Source organism: Pithys albifrons, chromosome 5, assembly GCF_047495875.1.
Source record: "Pithys albifrons albifrons isolate INPA30051 chromosome 5, PitAlb_v1, whole genome shotgun sequence".
Taxonomy (NCBI): domain Eukaryota; kingdom Metazoa; phylum Chordata; class Aves; order Passeriformes; family Thamnophilidae; genus Pithys; species Pithys albifrons.
Window position 1 is genome coordinate 64,319,574 of NC_092462.1, and position 25,234 is coordinate 64,344,807.

Genomic DNA, 25,234 nt, shown 5'->3' on the forward strand with positions numbered 1-25,234 from the left:
TCTTGATATGACCTAAGGCATCATCTCCTTCATGAAGCTAAAGTGTTTATTACCTTGTAATGAATTTGTATGGTTCTCTGTAATACATGTTAGGAAACTGAATTGGATGTAGAGATTTGGCCAAGCCCCTTCTAGAGCAGGCAGGCGAGTGTTCTGCCGTGTCACATAAACTATGATCCTTGACTTCAACACTTTGCAGTTCTCACGGGGCTCATTAGAGTTCACCTCCATCAACTGCATACTAGTGAGTTATCATTAATTAAATTGTTCTAGTCCAGGATCTTACCCTCCTCCTTTCTTCCTTCCCCCTTCTCCCTCTCCTCCATCCCCTCCCCTATTTCTGAAGGATACCTGAACTTGTATTTCACTCAGCTGAGCTTGCAGATTTTTTAGCCTTCTCTTCTCAATCCAGGGTTGGTTGGGGTCCAAGAAACGGCTTATATTTTTCACTCTGAAGACAGAGTGCATATAGAATTATGTCCTCATGGATAATAGAATTTGCACCCATTGCACCAGCCACGTCTTTTCACACTGTCAGGGTAACGAGGCACAATGGAAGAGTACCAGCATCTCAGAGCAGCAGTTGGTGTTCTAACATGTGCAGACCTTTGCATGTATAAATGTGAAGATTTGTAAATACATTAGAGTGAGTGTAAATAAGTTGACAACAGAGGTTTATTTGGACAGAAAATGTCATTGTGGTCATCTTGTGTTAATCCTTCTGGTTTTCCATCAGTCTTACAGCTGCCCTTAACTTACAATTCAGAATGTTTGTCAAGTGGTAGCAAGCCATATCATTACTCCCTTAGGTTACTTGTTCCAGATTGATCTGATTTTATTATTTTAAAAGTAGTTTCTCTCCTACTTTTGGGTACATGTAGAAATGATCTAATTACTTGTGATTCTTCTTAGAACATAGTTGATGCATTCCTGCCTCCCCTGCAACCTAACAGGCTATGCTATACAAAATGCTAAAATAAAAATGACAGCGGGACAGGACTGTTAATCTGCTGTGAAATAAAACCACATGGAAGTGGAGTGTAAAGAACTTGACTTACACTTTCAGATGTTCAGCCAACCACATGGAAGTCATTTAACTCCTCTGTACCTGTTTGTCTCTTGTTTGCCATCTCCCATGTGATTTACAGTTTCTAGAAATTCCTCTCACAAGGGTCTCTAAAATGCTGTGAGACACCTGGATACCAAAGAACTATAAATATTATCAAATGGTCTTCCAATTCTTAGAACACTTGCACTGCTGTCTGAGCTGAGGTCACTACCATAGCTTTAAAAGTAGGCTTTCAAACTATGTGGTCTCAAATGAGAAGTAGTTTTAAAAAGCTGATGTTTTCCCCAAGTTCTATAAAACCAGCTAATCCCAAAGAAAAGCTGGTGTCCTTAATTCATCTCACTGTAATTTCTGCAATGATAATGCCTCTTGTCCTGGCTGTCAGTGTGGCTGCACAGAAAATCCCTTTGTGTGCTGGTTGCAGGGGCTGCTGAAGGTGATGTGGGATTCCTGAGGTGAGGTGCCTGGCCAAAGCTGTCCTGCTGTGTGAGAGTGCATTACCCAGGCAGGCAGGGGCCCATACTGAACCTGCTGGGCTTTCAACCAGGCATCACGAGTTAGACACTTTACTGTTAAAAGTGCAGAGTTTGGGCTCTTTAATTATTTGTTAGCTGTAAGAATCTGAGGACTCACAAACCGTCTCTTTTGAGGAATGCAGTGATTTCATCAGATAAATGTTTAAAGCAAGGCTGAGATAGCAGCCAACCACAGCAGAAAAATATTTTTTCCTTTGAGATAGCCTCTTAAATATATACATATTTAAAACCATTTTATCTTCTCTGTCTAATTCTAAGCACCCCTTCTGTCAGCAGCAGCAGACAGAATTAAAAAGAGAAAACCCTCAGTGGATACCTTTCTTCTTTTTTTATGAAATGTGTCAGATGATAAGCAAAATGTAACTGGGTATTTATTCTACTTTTCATGTGCCCTGCAAACTGTGGAAGGCAGCAAGAGAGATAGAGCAGCAACAGCCTGATAAGCCTGGCTTTTCCCTTTCTGCTGGCTTTCTGTTTATACTTCCTTTGAGTGAGCACTGGGCTAGAGACCAAATGTCTTTACTCATGAGGGAGATTTCAGAGCTGCTGGGAATAAACTGGTGTGAAAAGCAACTCCTTGATTACAAGATTTGTAGGTAAATGTTACTCTTGCAATAATTGCCATTTCCCCTCCATCTCCACAGCACATTCTGTTCTAGCAGTGCCTCACAAACAATAATAGCAAAAATAAGGCATATTTTTTTTACACTGGTTATTTTCTGTCTCCTTACTGAAAAGGACACATAATGGGATGAATCTGGCTCCCCATCTGTTGCTAGGTGCAATTCAACGTGGCAGTTTTGACCTATAAAGATTTGGCTGGTTTGCGTCATGCTTACCCTAGAGACAGCCTCTCCCCTTTAATTTCTGTGTGTCTCCATTTTCCATCTGTGAAAAATCAGGATAACACTACTTTTCTACTTCACAGGGATTTTACAAGGACACATTTATTAACAGGCACAAAGCATAAGCTCTGTATTAGACATCACACAAATATCTATCTAAAAACTTGCTGCCACCCTCAGTCCCACAGCACACTAGTTGGTTGACCTTCACTATGTGACAGAAGGTGATTTGTTATCTTAGGCTGTAATGTGGATTGCCAGCTCCGAATCTTGCCATTTTTAAACACATAAATAATAGGACACTTGCCAGTCATCCAGCTGAATTTGGTGTTTCCCATTAAATAGACTGGGACATCCCAAGGGTATAAAATTAGAAGCATGTTTAAATGTTGCACTTTTGGGTCCTCAATAAAACAAAGGCTAGTGGGGACTACAAACTGCTGGATTTGAGGGGGGGCGGTATGTGAGATACATGCTCTGAGGAAACCATTCTCAAGTAAGTATCTCCAGAGTTGTGGTTACCTGTTGTGTTAGAAGGGAAGTAGTTCTTCAGTTAGCTGCATAAATCAATACTTCTCAGGTGCATTTTTGCAGTCACATGCAGGTCAGGTTTAAGCAGTTCAATGTGTCTGTTTGAGAAGAGATGTCTCCAAGGCATGTTGGTTGATCAAAGCGATATTTTAGACTTGTACTAAATTACAGACTTCATCCTGGAAGAGTTCAGGGGATGGGTAGGGGGTTTTGAGGAGCCATGGCTTTACAGCAGCAGACCTTCAGTCCAGACTTGGGCCATTTCATGCCTCTTGTGTTTCCAATGCGATTGTTGGAATGACAGAATTCGGGCTCAGCAGTGGTAGTTCTGCAGCTGAGCAGTGGACAGGGCAGCAGACATGGTCTTTCAAGCTGGATGGATTGACTTGCTTGTTGGTGTGGCTCTTACCTTGGAAAGTGTGCTCTGTACCTACCATATCTTTATAACCCTTAGTAAAATCTTCTGAGTCTTCTTTCTGGGCTGTGCTGAGCATGGCTAGCACATATACTACTATGACATTGTCCCCTGGTGGGGATTTTAGTGGCTATTCCCAGGCTCACAGAGACAAAAAAGATGCAGGCTATGCCAAAGTAACACACAGGATACTGTTATAAGGTCTATTAAAGACCATTGCTGTATTTAGGTTTTTCACCATATTACATCCAAAAATTCTATTTTTTCCATAATATTATCTTTGTAAGAGTTATAAAAATTGACCTTGTTTGATAAGATACTGTTCTCTTAAAAATCCATCACATTATGTGTGCATGTGTACACAGGCTTTGCAGAAGATGCAAAATCTTCTCCAGGGGGCTCTACCAGCTAAAAAAATAATAAAATCAAGCTGCTACTCTTCCTAAGTGAGTAACTCACCTTAATTCTATTCCTTGTAGTTTTGATAAATGTAGGATTTTATCCTTTTCAGGTCTAGCTGCCCTTTAGGGAATCTAGTTGAGAGAATTTAAAATAAATAGATAAAAGGAAACTGCAGCAGAGCTTTCTTCATCCTATGTTTAGGAACATGTTAACATAACTGCAAATAAGTGGTGAATTAAAATTTAGCTTACAGTCTATTCCCTTTAAATAAACAAAACAGAAACTCCTTTATTTGAACATAAGTGATGTGGAAGCTGCAGTTTTGAGGTTTGGCACTGACACAGATTCTCAGAAGTGGAAAAGAGTATCAGGGAAAGAGAGAGACAGGGCCTCATCCCGCAAGGCTTTACTGATTTGATAGCTCTTCTTATTTCTTTAGGGCATGTTTGCCTGTAGCACTGCATTCCAGTGGAAAGACTCCTAATTTTGCCCAAGGGCTGGGGTCAGGACGAGGTGACTCTCCCCGCGTATGGGGGAGCAGCAGGTCGCGCCGCTCGGAGCCTCCTCCCGCTCCTGCCGAGCCGAGAGCAGCGCTCGGCGCGACCATGGGAGCGATCTCACGGCACCTCGTTAGCGCGGGATGATGGCTTTATTGGGGGAGCGAGTCGTAAAAAAGCTTCCTTTGGTTAAAAACGAGCAGTTTCATCTTAGTGCGATGACAGCCCGATACTGAGGATTGAATTTTTGCATAACAGCTACTTTTGTGTGTGTGCAGGCAAGGAAAGGCAGCTGTGGACACACTCACCTCGAAAGCAGCTGCTACAAGGGGTGAAATCAAAAGAAAGAAAAGCCGCTGTGATTTTTTTTATTTTAATTTTTTCTGCTTCTGAGGTTTTCATACTCCTGTCAGCTCAATGAGCATCTCTTTGAGTAGCAAACCCCTTGTGTGGAAGTCCTGGCTCTGAATCTCCCTTAAAAGTGATCATTTGCAACTATATGGATGAGCAAACTACCAGGGATGAAGCTATCAGATGTGGTGTTTTTTACTGAGTTGTAAAGCAAACAATTAATGTATTGCACACGTCTGTATCTTGTCATCATGTAAACACAGTCTACAGAAAGCTTCAGTGTTATCTGTTCCAGTGGGAAAACCTATTCTGGGAAAATGTGTTAAAAAAACCAACCAAACCAACCCTCCCATGTAATGTAATATCAGTGTTTAAAAATCCATGCTCACCTTTCATGTGAACATTCCAAAGTGCTTTTCAGATGGAGAAACTGGAGCTCAGATTAATGATCCAGTACTTCTGGCTCTCTGCTACAATGTATTTATTTCATTCTTTTGTGTCTTGTTACCTAGGAAAGCCAAGCCTGGTTTTTGTTAGTGGTTCACACTGCAGGAGTGCTCCCACCCTGCCCTGCTCCGGAGGGTCCAGGTGCTACTGCAATGTAAATAGTGCATATCAGCAGGTCACCTGGTGGGGGACAGGGAACAGGAAACAGAACCCAGGCTCCAGGGCATATTTTCTTGGCCACTAGACCAGATTGCCTCCCTAGTTTTGGTTTTCATCACTGACATTATATATATTATATATTATCCAAGGAAAATGCCACAGAGAAGCGGCCATGCATTTGCTGAAAATAGGGTTGGCAGAATTGTTAAATTTAGAAACGCAGTGCAACTATAGCTCACCTCAAAAATGTGTGATTATCTGCCGTCCAGCACAAGCTAATTTGCCTGTCACTCGATTACCTCGGATGGGCTCCATGAAGAACAAGATCCAAGTTCTTCAATACCAGAAGAACAGTCCTTTCTACCGGACGAGCCAGCGTGTGGATGGACCTGAGCGGGGCCCTGACCCAACCTCCCATCAGTGGCTGGTTATTTTCGTGCTGGCCGCCAGCAGAGGGAGCCGGCAGATTCCGTAGAGTTCAGAGCATCGCTTTCCCTGAGAGCCCAAATAGTCCCGCACCCATCCTGGGATTCCCTGACACCAATATGTTGCGTTTCTTACCGCAGTTCACCCTCCACCAGTGGCTTAGGTCTCCTTGAGCTACCAGCCGGTAGATTTGGTTCTTCAGCATGTATTGTAGACCTCGTGCTCTCGGTCAGGAGGTCTCCATCTAACTCTGTTGGCAACCAGAATGATAGTTCTTGTGATAGAGGATTTTCTGCTGAAATAGCAAATAACATTTGCTGATAACGTGTTGGGATATTCGTGCATCTGTAATTTGGATATTTATATTTAGAGATTACTTGGGGAAGGGGAAAAAGTGTTACCCATCTTGTATAGTTTAGCCACCTTGATTGGAGATGGACCTAACTGGAAATATTGTATTTCTGTCCTCTTTGATCAAGGTTTTAGATTCAGCTGTTTTCTGTGATGTCCCTACTTGCCTGGACAGTGTGATATACGTACATTCACCTGCAAGGGAGGAACTAATTAAAAGAGGTGTTTGGTGGTGTAGGCAGGTCAGTAAATGAATTGATCAACTGTACGGACCCAAATTCTCAGGTGAGACACTGTGACCCTGAGGCCCTGGCCCATTCTCTCTATTTAATATACATATTTGTATGTGATGGATTCATTTAGCTCCCATTCTTTGTAGAATAATTAGCACAGTAGTGCCCAGGTTGTGATCAGAGCCCTTGGGCATTATCACATTGTGAGTATCAGTAATATGATTTCCACCTTTAAAACCTGTGATGACCTCATCATGTTTTCTGTGAAATTTTGATTTTTTAAATGGTGTCCATTGTTTCTCCTCATAAAGATTGCAAGAGGAACATCAACTTGCCACTGAGAGTATTGATTTTTAGAGCAAACAGATCAGTTATGGCCACTTTGGGGTATTTTGGTGCCTTTGTATTACTTAGGTTAAAGTGCCATTTATTCTTAATGCTGTTGACCTGATTTTAATCCCAGCTAATGTCTTGCAGTCATTGAATGAAATATATTGAGTAGAATAATAAATTCAGTCTTACAGAATGATGCTATAAGAACAATTTAAAAAGGTCAAAGATGGAATTTATTTTCTCTGTGTTGCTGGAGCTCTTGTGTTTGAGTGTTTAGAAACTTGATACGGGTCTACAGCAAGTGAATAAATCAGAGAGAAGTTAGAGCCTTATATTGGCAGTTCTGAGTGGCTTCTCCTTGGAGGTAAATCAGTGAGAGGTAAAAGGTGTTGAATGTCTTCAGCTATTCATGGGTATAGAACAGATCAGAGCAGGATAGAATAGAATCTTTCCGTGAATTAAGTCACCACAAATGATTTTCAGTCAACACAGGTTTCTGTACATACTAGAACAATAAAGGACAGGGGTGGCCATATCAGAGGTCATAGAAAAAAGCTGAAGTGTGTTAAATGTTCACGTCTGTCAATCCTGCTCTTTTTAGGATGAATGGAAAATAGCTCAAGAAATCGTGATGCCTGTCCCCAGTGACTGTGCACAACATGGGAAGTCTCTGGGGGTGGTATTTGATTCTGGACCTGCTATTTTTTCTCATCAGTCACCAAACTGGCATTGCATACTGTCATTAAGCTATTACCCACAGAATCTTCAAAACAAGATAAAGCCCTGAGTGAAAATATCAGTGGCTCACAACAAACACTTCTTGAACAAAGCAAAGTTCATACTATGGTTTTCTTCTGCTGATGTTCAGAGCCATGTACATTTAATACAGTAACATATCAGCAACTGTAATCAAAATGTGAGTAATAGCAAGCCTAAAGACATGAAACTATTTAATGAAACCTACTCATGAAAGTGAGGATTTTGTGGATTGCTTCCTGGAACAGTAAGATCTGTTGAGCACTTACATGTGATCTTGATCAGGGTATGTGAAGCTGCTCTCACAGGAGACGGGGAAAGGTTTCCTGGCTGATACAGGGCAAATTTTTAAAAGGATGATTGCTGATTATATTATATGCTGTACCAAAACACCAAATCATTTGTATATTTAAATGAAATGTTGATGGCTGATGGTATTTTTATTGTGTTGGAGACTATAAAGACCATAGGTTTAGTACAGTCTGACTGTGATTTTTCAATGATTTTGATGTAAGAGGACCAGAAAATGTTTCTCTATTTTGGCGGGGAAACCACTTTGGCTTTTTCTCTAGTGATTATGATATTTAACTTACTAGGCATAGTACTGCTTTTCATTTTTTAAATGTGTAATATTTATCTTTTGCTGGTTTTTGCTCAGAATAAGTAAACTTTTAGTTTTACCCACTCTTCTCTTGAAGGGAAACAAAAATATATTTTAAATGTTGTGTTTTTCATGGACTTTCAAAAAAGTGTAAGAAATACTTCATTTTCACAAATTTAAAAAATCACATTTGTTCTTTATTTCTTAAGTATTATGTCTGCATTTCAAAATTATGATACTCATCCCTTTGAATATGGGAAATGTAGACAAGGAAGACAGGGAAATCATTCCAAATTTTCCTTTAGTTTTTACACTGAAAGACATGAAAGATTCTTCTGGTGTTCAGTTTTCTACAGCTGTTTTGGAGCATATATTAATCTACAGTGGAGGCATCTGTGTGTAAACCCTCAACATTTGGAAATAAAATCAGCCTTCTTATAACCTTTATAGTTTCTTTTAAAAAGACCAAATTCTCTTCCTTGCAGTTCAGCAGAAAGGGCCATTTGCAACAGGACAGCAGCATTTCTAGCAGCACTTTGCCAATGTGTAGTAACACCTTTGGGAAGGGGATTGTTTTAAAATGGCTTTTATCATTCAGGATATTTTGGTATTCAATAAATAATTTAAAAGCTTCTGCATTAGGGTGAATGCCTTTACTAAATATATTTTAAATTAAATAGGATTACAATAGCAATTTTTTTTCCGCCCAGCTCCAAGTTGCCCATCAAGTCATATTTTTTGTCAGCTTCAGATTCTTCCCTGTGTAAAGTCACAGGGTCAGCAGAGTTAATCCATGCAGACATTTTTGCCCAATGTCATTTTTGGTAACTTAATTTATGCTTAACTGCTGAACATAATTGCAGAGGCTACTTTAGTGATGGCTTATGAGAAATATTCTCGATGAACCATTGCTAACACCATAGCTCCACAAATGAAACGTTGCATCACAGTCTGTTAGTTCTGGCATCAATTTCTTTGTTAGATAAATAAAGGGTGACATGAGTAGATTTGGTGCTGAGCTCAGTCTGCAAAAAAGAGTAATTTCCCTGCCACCACATGAAGATTTCTTGCTCCCTTTCACGTTTCCCTGCACTGAGCATGAGCCATCTCCACAGTCAGATAGGCTGGGGTATTCCTGCTTGGTGTCTGTGGATGGGTTATAACAATGACACAGGACTTGGCACTGGTAATGGAATTGTATTGGAGAGTCTCCTGCTTATGGGCAGTGTTATTACAGAGCCTGTGTTACAGGGGGCTGTATGATTTCACTTGGGCACCAGCATCTATTGCAAAAGGCTGGCTTAAATTGATATTGGAACTCGGGACACTAAGGAGAATGACACCACCAGTAGCTGTGGAGCTATATAATAACTGACCTTTATGCTATTGTTAAAAATAACAAAATAAAAGCTTACCATTGAATCCTAGTGAATGAGATCTTTGCATTAATTCAGCACATGTAATGTGATTCTGAAGGCCTTTTCAGATGCCTAGAGTAACTTTCCACTGCAACTGTGAAAAGACACTTCCAGTTAATGGTGTAATACTTCTTTTCTGAAGTGCCTAATAGTCATTCAGTTCCTTGATCAAGGCCATTGTTGGCCCTTCCCTGTCCACTGAAAATGATATGAAAAAAACCCAGAATATTTATATGTAAATTGTTGTATCTGTTAATATAAAATTAACACAACTAAATTACACTTACTTTGTAGGCTATCTGGAAATATGCCTGTTTGATAGGATGCAATAAGTTTGTATTCTCTTGTCTTCAGCTATTCACAGTATATTCCTTTATTTCACAGATTTGAGATTCCTTTCAAGCTATTTCCCTAAATGTTTGATTTAATTAGTCTTATGTAAATGCCAGCAATCTAGGACAAGATTCTGGTCTACTTTCATTTGCCAAGGTCTGGAGTAACTGTGCTCAGCTGAGTTATTCAGACTTGTGGGGCAAAGGAGGTCATGGTCTGGTCCCTACTGGAAAATGTGGATTGTAGTCTCCCATTTGATTCATGTGCATTGTTCTCATTATCGTTAATGGATGTTGCACACATATATTAGGAGAATAGGCCCTATTAGGAACTGTCTAAGGAGTGAAATGAAAATGATAATCACTTTGTCTTGGATGAGGTATTATATTTATTCTATGGGATTTTAAAGGCTATTTTAGTGTTTAAATTATCTGGTGCATTAGAGAATGGCTTAGATAGGCTTTGGTTGATTGACAGTGGTGGGTATGTTTTACAAAATTATTATACGCATTGGGACTTCAATTTTGCTGTGAATTACATTATTTTTGGAGATGTAAATTGCAGTTTCTCCCAGGAGAGAGAAATAGTGTGCTGCTTATTTGATTTTTAGCAATAATTAAAATTATATATTAAATTAGGCTGAGGTATTGTCATGAAACAGGACAAACCTACTTGTGTGTGGGAGTTGAGAAAGCTTGATGTTTTGTAGTAAAATAAACTGTGTTCCTTGTGGTTCATATCCTAGAAATTACCCTTCCCCACATTTATCATCCTGTAAGAAGGCCACACAGTCTGGCAGAGAGACAAGGCGGGAGAGCTGCTCACTGAGATGGAGGGTGGATGCACTCCAAATGGGAATTAAACTAATTGAAGTGGACTGGAGCTATTGCCTTGCCTTACACTTAGCTGACACAGAAGACTGTAATTTTGAATGCTGTTGATCCTTTAATTTTCATCCCTTGCCATTCAGATCAGATGGGGCTGTGAAGGAAGCAATACGTACCTACGTAAGGGCTTTGAGGGTGAGTTCACCGCCTCTGCACAGGGCAGAGATCTGCAGGTTACATCTCGTTCTCAGGTCACTGGGCTTTGCAGCAGGGCTGGAGGAGAGAACAAGGTTAAAAGAAAAATCATTTGGTCTCATTGTTGAACTTCATGGCTTCCTACCAGCTGCCCCAATTTGGTTAAGGTTGTTTTTTTTTCTCCCCTAGAGAAGAGAAATAACAAGAAAAGCAAAGTGACGTTTGTTACAGCTGATGGGAAGCAAATTGAGTGCAGTGGAGTGGGTGATCTTCATTGAGGACTAGGTGGCAATGTCACATATCATGCTGTGTGCAGAACCTGGCAAGTGTGAAGATCCTATTTCCTTCCTAAGCAGCGCGGGGGACGTCATGCTAGATGGATAGAGAGAATGTATGAGGACTTGGAGAGTGCCTGTAATTGAGGAGAATCTGAGATAAACTGTTAATCTCCAAGGGACAGCAAAGAAAGTTTTATCAGTCAGTTGACAGCTTTGTTCAGAGAAAGAAAAAGACTTAAGTGTGAGTACTATCAGAGCAGAGAAAGTTGTTTCTAAATATAGCTGGGTATGTGTGTGTGCATCCTTAAATGCTCTAAACACAAGGTGTTTGTCTGAAGCAGAGGTCTGGGATTTGGAATTGCATTCACGTAATTTCCTAAATTTCAATAAAGAGAAACCCACCATGTCAGGGACCTGTGGAATTAAGACTTTGGTTAGTCTCTGTTGTACAATGTTGTCTGCATGTGCTCTATGTATAATGTCTTAAAAATGGACATGCTCTGAATTTAACCATCCCACTTCTTAATGAGGTCATCCAGTGCTTTGAGACTGCTTATTATTCAAATACTGGAAGGAGCATCAAGAATTATTCTGAATTTGTTTCCATTTTTGTCATGGGCCTTAGCTTCAAAAGACTTGTATTTAACTTGAATTACAAAGCCCTTATAAGTTCTTTAGTCCTATAGGTGACAATGTGTACTCATAACTTAGGGTGTTAAAATTCAATTGTTTAGGAACCTACAGTCTCTGGGGCCTCACATTACATTTCTCAGTGTTTGTGAAATATAAGAAAAAGTTAGCAAAGTGGTATTCAAATTCTGTGGAATTAGGTACCATCAAATTAGGCGTCTCTCAAGGTAAAACTCTGAATTCACAGATATTCACATTTGGAAGGGACCCACAAAGATCCCAGAGTCCAACTCTTAATTGAATGGCCCATATAGGGATTGAACCCAGAACCTTGGCACTATTAGCACTGTGCTCTTACCAGCTGAACCAACCACTCTGAGTGTGACTTTCAACCAAACAAAGGGACAATGCATAACTTTCAATGTGGCATCAAAAGAACTGTGTGACTTCTATAGTCTGTTACCAGATAATACTTAATTTTTCCAAAGACAGGGATAGAAAATGCTCAGTAATAGGTTAATGTCAAATAAATATAAATTTCAACATTACTGAGGTCTATCATATGCAAACTGAATAAAGGAAATAGTATTATTTCCATAACATTATTTATAACATTAGTTTGTGTATTGATTGGATATCCTCTCAACCACTGTTTTTATTGACTTTATGTTCGTAGCTGTTCATCATAGTACTTCTTCCTTTCCTCATTCCTTTTCTTTTTCATACTTAAAGCCAAAATGTCATTTCATCTCAGTAACCATAAGACTTGATGATTTTCACATTCATGAAACATAAAAAAGCTGGAGAGGTTCCACAGATCCTCCACATTCTCAATTCCTATTTTTCTCTATCACTTTCCCCAGCTTTCTGTGCCTTCATCTTGATGACCACTTTCTTGGCAAATCAGAAAGTATTCCTGCTGTCAAAGAAACTCCTTATTTCTGTCTTCTATTATTTGGAACAATTTCTTCACATCTCTCCAGTTCATCAATTCACCTTGTTGACTGTCCTTCGTGCTTCACATTTTGTCTAAGAATGCATCTTTCTCCCTTGTCTCTATATGTTCATATCTATGTGATTCTGCTCTGTCTTGGTACTGCAGTCATTAATTGTATATTTTCATGGTTAAAAAAACCCCACCACCACCAACAAAAAGAAGGGTACCTTTTGTTTGAAAAACTCAAAGCATGATGAATTTTTTATAATATTTTCTTTATTCTGTTAATTTCTCAGGTTGCTTCCCTCCCTGCAAAAATGTTCTGAAAATGTTCCCTATCAACTCCTAGCTCTGTCATGAAAAGTTTCATCTAAAGGTTGGTTTATCTCTGTTGATTATGGCTGTGTAGAAAAGAAGGGCAAGCAACCTTGTTTTTCTGCTATTTCTGCCAGACAGAATAAGAATCATTCCTTCTGAAAACCATAGGCACATACTATGCAGCTATTTGCTGTGTAGCATGGGTAAGGAAAAGCCATCACAGGAAAACATCTTGATCAGGAAATATTGATACAATTTTTCTAGACCTGAAACGGTAAGACAGAATCACAGAATCATTTAGGTTGGAAAAGATCTCTGTGATCATGTCTAACCTTTGACTGATCCCCACTTCGGCAACTAGACCATGGCACAAAGTGCCATGTCCTGTTGCCTGAACACCTGCAGGGATGGTGACTCATCACCTCCCCAGGTAGTCCATTCCAATGTTTAACACGCTTTCCATGAAGATTCCTTCAGATGTTCAGTCTGAACCTCCCCTGGCGCAGCTTGTCCTCTTGCCCTGTCACTTGTTACCTGGAGGAAGAGACTGACCCCCACCAGGCCACAACCTCCTTTCAGGGAGTTGCAGAGAGCGATAAGTTCCTCCCTGAGCCTCTTCCTCTCCAGGCTGATCAGCCCCAGCTCCCTCAGCTGCTTCTCATAGGACTTGTGCTCCAGGCCCTTCACCAGCTCCATTGCCATCTGGACTCACTCCAGCACCTCAATGACGTACCTAAACTGAGGGGCCCAGAACTGGGCCCAGCATTCAAGGTGTGGCCTCACCAGTGCTGAGTACCTGGGAACAGTCACTGCCCTGGTCCTGCTGAACATGCTACTGGTGATGCAGGCCAGGGTGCCATTGGCCACATGCTGGCTCATGCTGTCAATCCAAACCCCCAGGTCCCTTTCTGCCTGTCTGCTCTCCAGCCACTCTGTGCCCAGCCTGTAGCGCTGCATGGGGTTGTTGTGGCCAAAGGGCAGCACCTGACACATGGCCTTGATGAACCTCATGCACTTGGGCTTGGCTCATCAATCCAAGCTGTTCAGATCCCTCTGCAGAGCCTTCCTACTCTCCAGCAGATCAGCACTCCCCCCCAACTTGGTCTCATCCATTTACTGAGGGTACACTCGATCCCCTCATCCAGATCATCAGTAAAGAGACTGAGCAGAACTGAGCCCATCACTGATCCCTGGGGGACACCCCTGGTGACTGGCTACTAGCTGGAGGCAGCCCCATTCACCAGCACTCTCTGGGCCTGGCCATCCAGCCAGCTCTTAACCCAGCACAGCGCCATGGGCTGCCAGCTTTTCCAGGAGTGTCCTATGCGACACAGCAACAAAGGCATTGCTGAAGTCAAGGTACACACATGCACAGCCTTTCCCTCATCCACTGGCAGGTCACCTGGTCATAAAAGGAGATCATGTTGCTCAGGCAGGAGCTGCCTTTCCTAAATCTGTGCTGGCTGGGTCTGATGCCTTGGTTGTCCTGTAGGTGCTGTGTGGTGTCATCAAGATGATTTGTTCCAAAACCTTGCTGTGCACCAGGGTGAGGCTGACAGACCTGTAGTTTCCTGAACCCTCCTTCTGGACCTTTCTGTGGATGGGCATCTCAGTGGCCAACTTCCAGTTGTCTGGAAGCTCTCTAGTGTGCCAGGACTCATGATAAACGGAGAGCAGCTTGGCAAGCTCTTCTGCCAGCTCCCTCAGTACCCTTGGATGAATCCCATCTGGTCCCATAGACTTGTGTGTTACACCTTGCTGCTGATACCTCCTGCACCAAATCTGTGCTGTCAATCCTGTTTTGCTTTAGTTTGATTTAAGTCTGGAGGTGCTTTCAGATTTGAATGTGAGCAGAATGAATTTAAGTGTTTCTTGTGATTTCCTGTTTCCACAGCACAAATAATGCTGTGTGTGGGCTGTGAATACCATCAGGTGCCTGGTAGATTTATGTCCCTTTGGACAGCTGTTCTTGGCCATTGAGAGCATGTCCATGGGCAAGGGTTTTGTGACAAAGGAGGGTAAGGTTGGTAAAGTCAGAGTTAAGGCTAAGGCAGCTGAGCCATAATAACCTGGGTAAAGAGCAGAAGTGGTTTTACTGCAAGAGCCAGCACAGAGCTGAAGGGAAATCTGAGCTGGAATAAACCCTGTTGACAAAAACTTCAGGTCTCTTGAACCATGATTTTACCATGAACATTTTTTGTACAGTACAATTGTAATGGCAAAGCTTTCCCTGCAGGGAAAGTGTCCAGGGAGACAAGGTCTGCCACAACCCTGCCTGAGCTTGCTGTGTCTGTGAGCACCCTCACCTGTCCCAGCTGCTCTCTGAACAAGAGCATTACTTGTCTTTCACTTCAGGCTGCTCTGTGTTAAGGAGCTGTGCTGTCCTGTGGGCAGGCTGCATTTCAGGCACTCTGGGCACAGAGGAGCTGTCTGGTCCCGGGGAGTGATGTTTTCCTCTGCTTTTGAGTGTATCATATGTTTCTCACAAATGAATTTCTCAGTCTGAATGTGATGCCATGGCACATGGATCAATAGTGCTCCTCTGTGGTAAGGTCTACTGAATGCCAAATGTGTTTGGCTGTGTTATTATAAGGCAACTTAGCAAAGCCAAGAAGCTGCACCACCACTTTCATTAAGGGTAATTATCCTTGAGCAGCTGGGATAGGAGCTGGAGCCTGAATGGCAATTAGCTGCCATTGCTAGGAGATGCATTTTCAGGTTCCTGTACCGTTTTTGTCTCTGTTTAAAGAACAGACTGAGGGAATTGTGGTAAATCCTGAGGCCTGGCTGTTGGAGAGGAGCTGCCTGCCCTACTGATCAGGTCAAATTGGGATGTTCTTAACATGTTGGTCCATGTGGTCTTGTGCAGTGAGAAATCCTCCTGCACTTGGATGGTTTAGGTCTTTGCAGCAACATTAATGTTCTCCTACCTGTTTTCTCAACAGATGTGTTGCTTTATTGTTGATTTTTATGTTGTAATAAAGTGACTACTGAAAATCTGTTTCAGTTTTGTTATACAGGCAGAGAGATATGTGTGTGTGTCATCCGTGAATAGAATTACCAGCCTGGTAAAACCAGGCAGACACAGCCTCAGCCCAATATAAGATAGACGTGCTTCTATCCAGCAATATTTTCAAAATGTGTATTTTCAGTAGAAGTCTGGAGCTAGACTTAAATGGAAGAATAAATTTTTATTTAGAAAAGATCTTCTTCCCCACAACTGTATTTGGTATTATGTTTTGGTGTCAGTAAACAGCGTTGGAAGAGCTTGACAAGAAGTATGTCCTTCCTGTGACATTTTTTTTCATGATATGAGAGAATTTTTAAAGAGAGAGAGAAGAATTATTAGAGCTTTTATCATGCAGCACACATCTCCTAGACACTTATGGGCCCAGCTCTGTCCATGCATAGTAACAGTTTTCCCTATCTACTAGTGTTTATCTTCAAAACGTTTTACAAGTATTAGTTAATGAACTCTTGGAGCACTATTTAACTAGCAAAAAGAGGTGCATGATGGAAAACAAAAATAAAGATCTTTGGCAGTACATACTTGTCCTGTATTGTGTTTCTGTATGGGCAATACTTTTAGATTGAAAATAAAAAAAAAGGATTGAAGGATTGCTTCCATGCTTCACAAAGAACCCCTGAAGAATTGTTCAGCATGTTTGTAGTAGGTGCTGGGTCCTGGTAGGATTTGTCCTGAATATGCAGTTGCCCTTTCTGGTTGCCTAATTATGTTTTGCATGACTGGCATTTGTAGTTTACTATATAGAATAATTATTGATTTATTTTCATACTGCATGTGAGAATAAGCAATAACAATCTCTGTCTGTAAAACAGACATAAGTTTAATAATATTACAGATTTGACTATATACCCTTAGAAATGCATTTTATCCTCCTACTTCAGACTTTTAAGGTTTTTCTGCTTTCTGTTGGAACTCTAAAACAAGGTTTATTCCCTCTTCTAGTTCTAGGAGAATTTCCATATGCAGTATTTATGACAGTATTGAGAATTACTGATGTGTTGTATCAGTGGCAGTGGAGAGGATCTCGGCAGAGCCTGGAGTATTTGAGACAGACACAGGTCTAGATTTTGCTGTATGTCTTGAGGTGTGTTTTTCTCAACTTTCTGAAAACTGTGTAAGTCTCTGCAGATCTCTGGAGGGAAGGCCATGGTTATTGGTGTGTTAATCAGTAGCAGCAGTTTTCGTTGCCAGGTACATTTCTTCCTTTGACACTTTTCCTTTGCAAACCACAAAGTCCAGCAGTTCACATTCTGCCCTAAGTGTGCTTTGTTGGTGCTGCTATTGCTTTGGGTGCTGCTTTCTTTGTGTAGAAAAGAATGTGGTACAAAGGCTTGCTTATAGTGAAGCCTAACAGAGAAGAGCTCAGAGGATGGAATAGAGATGTCCTGACCTTAAAATAATGATCCATTTATAAATAACAAAGTCTCTCCAAATACATTCCTTTGCAGCAGCTCTTCTCCCTGCTGCCTTTCCTTTTTTTTTTTTTTTTTTTTGGCTGAGCTTCCTGTCCAGCAGCTATTGCTTGTAGGTTGTGTGAAGTTACGACTTAATAATTGAAATTCCCCTATTTGGGGGCTACATATATGCCCCCTGGTGTCTTGTTAAGTGCTCTGTTACCAGTGGATGTTTTTAATTATTTTCTGGGAGATGTTGTTCAAGTCACAAGTCATTTGCTGGTTTGGGCCCAGCAGGTAAACATTTTCAAATTATTTTGGGTTGCTAAACAGAAACAACTTAGATCCCTAGAATGCTGATAACTTACAATTCTATTGAGTTCTGTGGGAGAAGAGGTTATTTACTGCGCTATGAAGTCAGGCTGATTGCTGGTTAAATGACAGGCTGGTTCTAGTCTCCCGGTTTGGAATATGCTGAGTATGATTTGGCTACAGAGAGAGGTGTCAATAAAGTCTCAGTCTCATGTACCTAGAAGGGACATTGGTCATGTGCTAAAGAAAACAGTCACCTATGAATTAGTAGGAACAACTTCTGATCAGAAATGACTAACCATAAAGATTTGTTATTCCCTATCTTGCCAGTTTTACATCAAGACACTAAAACTGTCTTAAGAAACTGTATTGTTCCTTTGTACTACAGCAAGTGCTATAAACATTTTAGATACTGAAGGTATTTATAGATGAATGGATTTTTTTCATCCTTTTATCTATGGACATAACTGTTTTTATGGATATTCACTTACATGTAATTTTTTTCCCTTTCATTGAAAGTCTCAGAATCTTTCTACTTCCTTTGGTGTCATTATGATCAGCTTTGTCCTTATGCCCTTATTAATTAATGAATGACAGCCATTAGAAACCCAGACTCAGCAAAATTGATGTAGGACTGTGCAGCACAAAGGGCAGGTCTGCATTGCTGATGGACACAGAGCTTTACAAAACAGATTTGTATCTTGACAAAAACTGGATACAGACAAATAATAGGAGAAAGCATTCCCCTGCCCCCCTTATCCTGTTGTAAATAAATAAGGCAAACAAGTAAATTGAACCTTTGAACACACATGAACTGCCTTTAGCCTAGTTCTACTAATTCCATGAATTTTTAATAAGAAGAGCATACCCATGTCTGGCTGACCAATAAAGAAGTGGAAGGTTGGAAGTTTGCTATGAGCACGGCCTCAGTTTCTTATGCAAATGTGCCTTAATTATGGTTATACCTGAATTTCCATAATCATAATTCCAGCAGAGTTTTTTGCAGAGCATAGATTGTATGAAATGCTATGGTGGAGGTTTATGTAGCAAACTTCAATCTGGGCATGTTATTATTTTTGTACCTGGAATTGAGGACTTCTGTTATTGTATCTTGAAGTACATGCAGGTTTGTTTTTTATTTACTCCTGCTGTTGATAACCTGTCCACCTTTGGGAAAACATGTTAGATGTTTTAATCTCAGCTAATAGTGTTGATTACCAATACTTTTTGGTGCTATACTTCAGTTTCTGTCTGTGACTTTGTTAGTATAGAACTTCTGACTTCCAGCAAAGCAATCTTAATCATAAGAAGCATTAAGCTTGCAGAAAAACTGTCAGCCATAGTATTTAATTTTATAAATAGCTGTAATGCTATACTTGTTAAGATTTCCTTGGGAAAATATCACCTCAACACACATCCACCCACAGTGAAGAAGATGATTTTCTTTTCAGCTGGGTAAAGCCAAAAAATTCCTGTCAAATCTCATGCAGGTTGTTCTCTCAGGGTTTATGAGGTAAAATCTATTTGTAAGTGAATTGACAATAAAAATTCAGATTTTCATCGGTGAATCTTGCTTAAAATATTTTAAATATAGGGGAGGGATGGGAGACAGCCCCTGTGGAAGTATACAGTAACACATCTCCTTACTGACCTCTCCTGCAAACAAGGGGGGGATCTGACAGGAAAGCTGTATGTGGATGGACTACTTAGTCACCAGTGTGTGGGTGGCACTTAAAAATGGGTTTGAGTCTGGTTTTGTGTATTGACATCATACAGGTTGTGTGGGTATTTGTGTGTTGATGAAAACTCAGGGGCTGCTATTGGAAGAACACATAAATAATGGGAATTTGGGCTACTTTTGACAGAAAAGCAAGTAAGTGCTTAGAAAATGAAAAGGATACTGGGTGCCTGAAGGGGGTATGGTTCAGCTGGATTTGAAAGAACATGAGACTGCTAAGTCAGCACAGTAGACCCTTGACCTGATGGTTGTGCTTCCCTGCCCCGTGGTCTCTGCTGGGAAGCACTAGGCAGCTGGCTGGGAGGTCTCCACTGCCCTTTCTCCAGAGTTGATTGTGGCTTGAAGCTGTGGCTGTGCACTTGCTGTGCTCAGCAGGATTTGAGCTGAACTTGCTCTGAGGTGTGGTGAGGACCTCTCTTCTGACAAGTGAGCAGCCACCAGGTTTCCCCAGGTGAGCAGGACACAGGCAGGGGTTCTGCTTCAGTACTCATAAACACTTCAATACATGGTTAAAATGAAAAAGTACCTCAGTAGAGCTTACAGGAAAGTAAAAGCTGCAGACACTGTGGATGTAGTGGTTAAAATGATTATCAAAGTGGAAACTGATTGCTTTATCTTTGTAATAGGGACCTCAGCCTTGTATTTTTCAACATATGGGATGGTCTTTTTATTTTCCTTTTCTCTGAGAATAGAGATGATGTGTCTCAGGGTCTTCTGCCTTGCCCTCCTCATGGGTCAATATAAATAAGAATTTTTCTGCTTTCCCAGACACTGCTGAAATCTGTTTTATAAATATTTCCCAGTTTTTTTCCCCTCCATCTGAAGTCCTATTTCCTTCTGAGCAGCCCGCCATAACATAGCTATCCCTGTGTGCCAGATGTTGTCCCCAGTTGCTTTTCCTCCAAAGAATTCCCACTCTTCCCTCTTGCTGGGGATGTGAGGATGTGCCTCTGCACTTCCTAAGCAACCTAGATCAAAAGGAACAGAGTTGACAAGAGTTATGGTAGCTTCCTCTGCAGCCTATTCATCCAACTTGCCTGCTGATCTCCACATGCTTTTCTTTTGCCAGTCTTTTCAGTCACTTCAATGGGACAATGTCTCCTATAATATTCATACATTGATATCAAAGGATTTATTGGAATTCAAGAAGCAGCAGTTGCTGCTATGTATCAGCAGCAATTAACATTCTTTAACTCCTCATCCATAACAATACAACATCAAAGACCTTGAAGATAAAGGAGGAGTAGCATCTAACAGTGCAGAGACTGTTTTTACCAGGTCATACATCTTCACTTTTAAGCAAGAATTTGAAAGCAAAACTAGCAGTTCTGTTATTTTTATTACTTACAGAAATCCAACTACTTTATCATATGCAGAAGATGTGTATACCTGCCCACATGTATGAGGAAGAGCAAGGAGATCGATGGGTGGGTTGCAAAAAGCTTTGTGAAGACTTCCATGTGGCTCTTGGTTTATTCTGCCAGTTCTTCAGAACTGATACCCCACTGCTGTGTAGTGAAGTGTGCTGGGAGTTACCATACTGCTTTTCTCCCTGCATACCTTTGCGATGGTTCCTTCCTTTCAGAGAATCCAGAGTTGGTTTGTGATGTATGAACTCCTCCATGTTTTTAATCATTAAGAATAATCTAACTAGTGTCCAAAAGCAAAACCTACCTGGTAGCTATTATCTGAATAACTGCAGATAGTGAGAGCTGCACTGACTGTGTCTCCACGTTGCTCTCCACAATAGAAAACCTCTTTGGTATGGTGGAAACTTCCCTGTGCTGTTGAGGGTGATCTCAGTGAGAACACAGTGTGAGAAACCCCCAAACCGAAGCAAACTGTTAACTAGATCAATAGACTGAACTGCTATTGAACTACACCAGACTCAGCAGCATCAGTTTCCTTTAGTAGATATATTGATGAGCCAACACTAATTCTTCAAGCTGTTTATGCTTCATCTTGTCAGGAGACTAATCTAATGTTTTTTCACTCCTTTCTGGTGGCTGATAGAATACAAAACTGCATTTTTCTTTCCAAGCTAGCACTTCACTGAAAGACATGTATTCAGCTAGTTTCAGCTGCTCTCCTTGTGTTTCAATCCCCCCAGCTGTGCCTACTGATCACTTGCACTACTTTCCCGTACTCAGCCTTTATCTTTGTCCACCTGGCATCAAGAATTGGTAGAAACAGCAGTCTCAGCTGGAGTTTTTAGCTTAGAAACACTCTTCCAGGTTTATTGCAACAATATCCTGAGGGACATGACTAGATTAGGCTGTGTGGAGCTTATGTAAACCACCAAAATAAGCAACTGATTCCTTAGTAAGCATGCTAAAAAGTCAGAGAATGAAAGAGGACTGCTTTGTAGGGGCATGTGATGGGATCACCTTCAACATCACCCAAAAGGATGTTTGTTCTGTTAGTATACTAGGAGGTCTTACAATGTCATCAAAGGGTGAACTTTCTTTTTAATACAGCAGTATTAGAAATACTGGTTTTTAAATGTTCATGTATATACAGTGAGAAGAGACTTCTCATTCCACTGCAAGCAATTTTTTCTTCTTTATTGCAAAGGCTGGTGATGAATTATGATGAATTTTTAACTTTTGGAAGAGCAAAGGAAAAAATCTCCATTCACAGTTCAGGAGTTTTACCTCATGCCCAGACTTGCTTCAGGGCCTTATATCAGACCACAGTGTGGTTCTACAGGACTAAACACCTCCCTGAGTCTGTATACCAGCTACCAGCAGGAATCTGGGCAGCATCTTCAGGGGACTGCTGTACTGGTTGTTGCTGGTTACCTGCCCTTCTGCATCAGTTTTCTGGTAGGACTTGACTCTGCAGTTCAATCTTTGGTGTTCTTTGATTTCATATTATTACTGTATGTCATCTGGTTAGGGACTTGCCTTGTAAATGATCTTTCTCATCTGATCCTCATGACACCAGTGACTAACTTGCACATAGACGTTTTCCAGTGTTTTAATCCACTTCCCTAGTAGTTGTTTCTTGAATTGTTACATCTGGTGTGAAGTAGTTGCCCTAAGGCTAAGTATTACAGCAGGTATCTTTAGGAAAACCTCAGGCTGAGCACCTACTTTGTAAGTCTGCACACAGCTTGGTCTGTAGGTGTGTGCAGTGTGTCTGCATCACTCCTCAGTGCATTAGAAAGCTCCCTTAGTAATTGTTTGCAAACGGACTTTTCACAGATGATCTCTTATGTTTTACATCTGGGCACAAAACTCTGGCTGGGATGTCCTTGCCAGGTCTGGCACAGCTGGCTTGGTTTCGCTTGAGCTGCCTCTTAAGACAACTGGCACGGGGAAAACTGCAAGAAAGTATTTGCAGTGCATACAAATAAACCTACAGAAGTACTTCTGTCTGCCTTCTGGCTTGCCATCCCTCTCAATGTTTCAGAAGGCTGGTCTTTCATGCCTCTCCCCTGCCTGGAAGTGCTCTAAGCTTGCACAGCTATGTCTAAGATCCACTGAGAAACCACATCAAGAGATTTTGATATTACTGTTGAAAATTCTGATAGGTACAATGCAGCTTTTCCTTAAGCATTTTCATAGACTGAAAGCAGCAACTCCAAAATTCAAGTACAGAGATGCTTGTTCTGATCAGTAAGTTTACTCTCATGTGAAAATGCTATTGCCACCTGAATCTGCTGGCAGCACTCGCTATTATTTTTGAACACAAAAGTTTACAACTCCAGCAAACGTATGTAGGATGCAACTATTTGATAACTACTGTAATAGGTAACTACTGTCTTGTTATCCACCTTTAACACTAAAATACAGGTCCACAAGGTTTTCTTGGCTGCGTAGGTATGGTTTTACTTGGCAAATGCAGCTGGCTTGCTGATCTAGTTCACCCAGGAGTGATGCAGCAGATGCCACTGATCATAACAGCCAATGCAATAGGGAAAAAGTGAAGAATTTTAGAATGTAAAAGGAATAAGAGGGAAGAAGACAACTTTTCTAGAAGATTGCTGTTTACTGAAAAATGTGATCTCTCTGCATTGCAAATGTGGAAGGGCAAAGGGCCAAGTCAGCTTGTGGCTCATGTTAGTATAATTCCTTAGTGGAGTAATAGTATTTCCCTGTAACATAAAGAGATCAAAACCAAGTTGCATCCTTATTATACTAGAAATGCATGACCATGTAGAGTTGGAAATGCTGCACTTTAGAAAACCAGGCTCAGCAATGAGTGAAATAATTAAGTTAGGATAGAATGAAAATCCATGTGTTGGTGGTAGCTGCATCATTAGCATTAATTCCAATTGCCCAGCCATTAGGACAGAGTCTTTGTGTCAGGCAGATGAGATGTATAAAGCAGTTTTGTAACACATCACCTTTGACACTCCTAAACCAAACTAGCTGAGGATGCAGTGTAGTAGGAGAAAACTGCACCATCTGCTCGTGGGTTGTACTGATCCCCACTGCAGAAAACCTGAAAGCCAGACAGGTTTCTGCACCTCTGCAAAGGCAAAGTAGGTGTTTGGAGAGCAGGTTCATGGAGGTAACAAAGTCACTGCCAAGTTCTGCCAGGTGCCATCCTGATGTGGCTCAGGGCCAAGCCTGAACGAGCTGCCTGGCCCCATATCCCTGCACATAACTGTGGCTCCTGCTGCTTAAGGACTCAGCTCATCTGCACAGCCTGCCAGCAGCACTGCAGTGGGCAGAGGCTGTTGGGTGAAGGTTTTCCAGCACGCTGGAGAGGAGCACAGGGCTGGAGCTGGCACTGTCTGCCATCCCCTGCAGGTGGAATGGCTGGGAAGGCAGGGTGAGGGCAGATTCTGGCTGAGAGAATGGCTGGGCTTCCTCTGCTGACATGGCCCAGTGCGGTTCAGTCTGCACTTCCCAGAAGCTGAAATATGGCCCAGCTCTTCCGAAGCAATTTAGGTTTGAAAAACTGTTCATCCTGCCCACAGTCACTCAGCTTTGGAGAGCAGAGGGTTTCACTGGGCCAGGATGCAGTTCCAGTGCACATGGCCTTGGGCTTGGCTGAGCTCTCCTGTGTGTGAGGCAAATACACTGCATGTATACAGAGACAATAAAAAACCAAATGTGAGCATTGTGTCAACAGTGCACATCGTGGTGCAATTTCTCTTCACCTAAGCTTGGAAACTCGTTCCACTCTGTGGGATTTAGCACTGGGAGAAGGATGGGCAGTGGGAATTAGCAGAGGCACAAACCAACCAGCAGTGCCATAGAAAGTCTCTGCTAACACAGTTTGTCAGCATCTTCCCAATCATACTTGGGTCATAAGTTGAGAAAAAACAGTTGTTGTTCATACCCAGTTATTCAGTCTCTTGAAATGCTCTCTTTAAACAGATTTTTAGTGCAAGCAGAGGCCAGTGACTTGCAGATGTCACAAGGTATGGGAGTACAGGACAGTGGTACAAAGGGCCTGTTTGCCTACACACATAAAGGAGCTGTTCAGGGTTTGGTTTGGTTTAGTTTCTTGTGTGGGTGGTGTTTTTTTTTTTGGGGGGGGGGGAATGTATGTGTGTAGTTTTTTTTTTAACTCAGCACATACTATAGGTCCTAATTATGTTTTTATTCCATGAAACAATGGATTTAAACACATTTCTTAGCATTGCATTGCATGAAGCTGTTAAATACTTTTTCAGAGTAATTAGGTAGTTAAGACACTGTTAGAGCATGTGTAGAATTGAAAGTTTATTGTACTTGTGAGACTTTTTATATATAGATAGATATACACACAGAGTGCTGAAGGAGAAGAAAAGAAAGCAGACAACAATAAAACAGAAAATTCTAGTAAGGAATATAAACCAACATTTGCATAATAATAAAGAGTCTGGGTTAAGCTCAAAAACTCAAGGAAACTCAGTATAGTCTGAAAATCCATGTT

The 25,234-nt window shown here is 41.2% G+C and overlaps 1 protein-coding gene across 5 annotated transcripts in view; it reads left to right on the top strand.

Moving 5' to 3' along the window:
• SORCS2 (sortilin related VPS10 domain containing receptor 2) overlaps window positions 1-25,234 on the top strand; it is a 553,207-nt gene that overhangs the window by 118,878 nt on the left and 409,095 nt on the right. The gene's annotated exons all lie outside the window — the stretch shown is intronic.